Below are 3788 nucleotides of genomic sequence, written 5' to 3'. Positions count from 1 at the left end.
GATTTAAACCAGCCTAGTGCTGTTCCCTTGATTCCTACAAGTTGCTCAAGCCTTTCCAAAAAATATTACAATCAAATGTATCAAATGCAGCACTGAGATCTAACAGGACATGTACAGATAAAAGTCCATTATCTGAGGCCATGAAAATATCATTAGTGACTTTCACCAGAGCTGTTTCAGTGCTATGATGAGCTCTAAAGCCAGACTGAGACTCTTCAAAAACCTCACTATGGTGTAAGTGATCACAACTATTTTCTAAATAATTTTATCTAAGAAAAGAGGATTCTGGGTTGACAGTTTCTTAAGTAAAGGTTTAATTACAGCAACCTTAAAAACCTTTGGCATATATCACTGGATCTAACATACAAGTTGAAGACTTAGATGGGGAAAATCGTTTTGCTAAATGATGCTGCATCACCTTTCTGAGATTAGCCAATCATATTTAGAGGGGTGCTGATGATTTTATTATTGATAGAATGAATCTTATTTGTAAATAATCCCATAAAATCATTACTACAAAGTGCAGGGGGGATGAGTGGTTCAAACTCACACAGAGCTTTGGCTCTGTGTGAGTTTGGCAACTGTATGTAAGAAATCTAGGATTATTCTAATTATCCTTCTATTAATAAGGATAAATATGTAGCTCTTGCTTTACAAAGGCTCAGTTTATACAGCAGTTAAGTGTTGTATAAAATAATTTACAATTTTTTGCACAAGTTTTATAAAGAAGGTGCTAGTCTGATTTGATTCAAATCATAAACACATCCATGATGTCAGGGTTTAAATCCTACGTGAAGGAGAGGGATTTAATGTGTTGGTAGGGAACTTTAAATCAGAGACCAGAAAAATCATATGCTGGTTTCCTCAAGGTCCTATTGTGGGGCTCCTTATATTCAACATCTACATGCTCATGTTAGCTCAGATTATAGCTAACAACATCTGTCACAATAACTATGCAGACGACACACAGTGCTCCATCACAATGTCACCAGGTGACTTTGAACCTATCAGACTGTTGGAAAGATGCATAGTAAAGATCAATATGTTGATGCACCATAATTTTCTCAGACTAAAAAAAACAAAACTGAGGTACTAATCTCCATCTAAAGGAGGAGAGACCTAGTGTTAGCACACAGCTTTAGATACTACAGCTAGAAACCAAGGAAATCTTGCTGTGATGATGAACGCAGACCTGAACCTTCAGGGGCATATATCAGCATTTTATAACATGAAAAACATTTCCAGGATTAAAGGATTCATTTCTAATCAGGATCTAGAAAAATTTAGTCATGCTTTTATTTTTAGTAGAATTTATAATTGAAAAAGTGTCTTTATAGGTTTGCCTGAAAAGTCCTTCAGGCAGCTGCAGCTGATCCAAAACATTGTTGCCCATAATCCTTACCAAAACTAAAAAAGTAGAGCCTATCAGCCCGGTTCTGAAGTCCTTCCTCTGGCTCCCTTTAGATCAGACATTAAAATCCTTCTGTTAGTCTATAAATCACTGAATGGATCAGCACCTCAATATATAACAGATTTGTTGCCAGTGTATAAACCTCCCAGACCACTCAGGTCTTCTAGTTCCAGCCAACTGTATACACCCAGAACTAGAACCAAACATGGAGAAGCAGCATTTAGTTCCTATGCTCCACTAATCTGGAAAACCGTAAATTAAAGTTAAAAACCTATTTGTTTGGAACTGCATTTAACTATTAAAGTAATACTGTAAACTTAGGTGTCATTAGTTTAAATTTTTGGTGCAGCTGTTTTAATTTACGACCTTTCTTTTATCATGTTTTTATCTTTATATGCTTTTATCTTGCTTCTATTTTAGGTTTTATTTTATTTTATGCAAAACACTTTGATTCATTTTTGTACTGACTTGTGCTAACACAAATCAGCTTACCTTGCCTTTCCTATACCAAGTAAGAGCCTCCTCTTAAACTTCCTTTTACTAGGAATTTTGATAAAATAAAAACTTAACCCATATACAAAGAAGATGTGAAACTATTAGATTGTGGTGAAACAAAACCTAAAGTGCAGACAATCTAGTACAAATTCGTTTTTTAAAAAAGCGCAGAGATGTAGTTTTTCATTAGTTTTATTCCTTATCAACATGAGGCTGCACCATAATAGGGAGCTAAATTATACCCAAAATCAAACAAATACCACATGCAGTGAGGGTTCTGTTTTCTACATACATGAACTGAAAATTTTTTATTACTGAGAAACAGTGGAAAACTTTTAGTCTTTTAAATCTTGGATCTAGGGATCCGAATAACAGCCAGTGAATGATAGGATCTTTGATTGATGATTTTGTGACTCAATAAGGCCTTCAAGGGTAAAAGGAAAATTACTTTATGTCTTCTATAGAGCTCTGAAATGAATTGAATGATGGTTTTCAGACAAGTAACAAGCTGAATGGTGGTTCTTATGTTAATTATAAAAGTCCTTGGTTTGAATCTGCATCTGGACTCATCTTATATGGAGTGTTTATCTCTCCAGATACTCTGAAGTCTTCCTACAGTTCAAATTGTGCTAAGGTATGTGTGCATGGTTGCTTTTCTTGTGAATATCTGTAACGAACAAGGTATCAGGGTGTTGCAACATATAGGTGAACAGCAACCTATCTCGCAACATTGTGGTGATAAAAGGAGAACAGGCTGGATGGTTAAAAGGAACATAATACACTTAAAGTGAACAAACTGGAACAGCAGGTTGAGCCATTGGGACTCAAAGTATCAGAGGGAAAGTAGAGGTGGTTTGGAAATGTAGAGAGGGTGGACGTATTAATACTCCCTCAAAAATTAGATCTCTGAGATAATCTGTGGGGTCACCTGATTAAGGCTCTGGGCATAACATGTCCTTGAAATCTGTGCGACTCTGTAAAGTTTTGGACACAAATGTCAAACATTACGAGTAAAAAAAAAAATCCTTTCAAACAAAGTTGATTACTGATCAATCAAAATGAGTACAGGTAATGTATTAGTTTAAGGTTAAAGCAATACTGCGTAACTTGTGACCCCGATATTAACTTAACTTGACATGCTAAAACAGATATGTTAGTTTCTCAAGTCATGTATCTTTGCTCTTTGTGGCTGCCCTACTCCAAAACTTGCCTATGTAACTCGAGAGGGTTGGATCCAATTCTGAATGAGTCGTATGATTTAAAGTGCTGCTTTACAGCAGTCTGATGTTCACTTAAACACCAAGTAAACTAAGCTAAAAGTTGTTTTTAGGCAGCAAAACATATAGGATACATAATCTATCAGAAATGGAGGGTTATCTGATGTAGAATTTAATCTAAAGGGCTGAATATGGCCTTCTCAACTCCATGACTTCTCAATATGTTGGTTCAAAGTACTGGGTCTCCCAAAATACTGGGGGAGACCGATTAATTTTGTAAATGGTCTAGTGTTTCCTGTGTCTAAAATTTACACAGCATTGCTTTATGATTTATACTTTTTGGTCCCATCCATGTTCTTCTGCTTTATCTGATGCCGGGTCGCGGAGGCAGCAGTCTAAGTTGCAGCTGCTCTGGGGCGACACCAGGCCAGCTCAAAGACATATTCCCTCCAGCGTGTCTTGGGCCTTGCACGAGGCCTCCTCCCAATAGGACATGCCTGGAACACCTCATAGGGGAGGTGACCAGGAAGCATGCAGAATAGATGCCCGAGCTTCCTCAGCTGGCTCCTCGCAATGTGGAGGAGCAACAATGTTACTCCGAGCTCCTCCCAGGTACCTGAGCTCCTCACCCACTCTGGAAGGGTGCACCCAGCCACCCTGCGAAG

Source organism: Cyprinodon variegatus, unplaced genomic scaffold (genome assembly GCF_000732505.1).
Source record: "Cyprinodon variegatus isolate N-32 unplaced genomic scaffold, C_variegatus-1.0 Scaffold767, whole genome shotgun sequence".
NCBI lineage: Eukaryota > Metazoa > Chordata > Actinopteri > Cyprinodontiformes > Cyprinodontidae > Cyprinodon > Cyprinodon variegatus.
The sequence above is the reverse complement of the archived record's forward strand: the minus strand, read 5'-3'. Positions refer to the sequence as shown.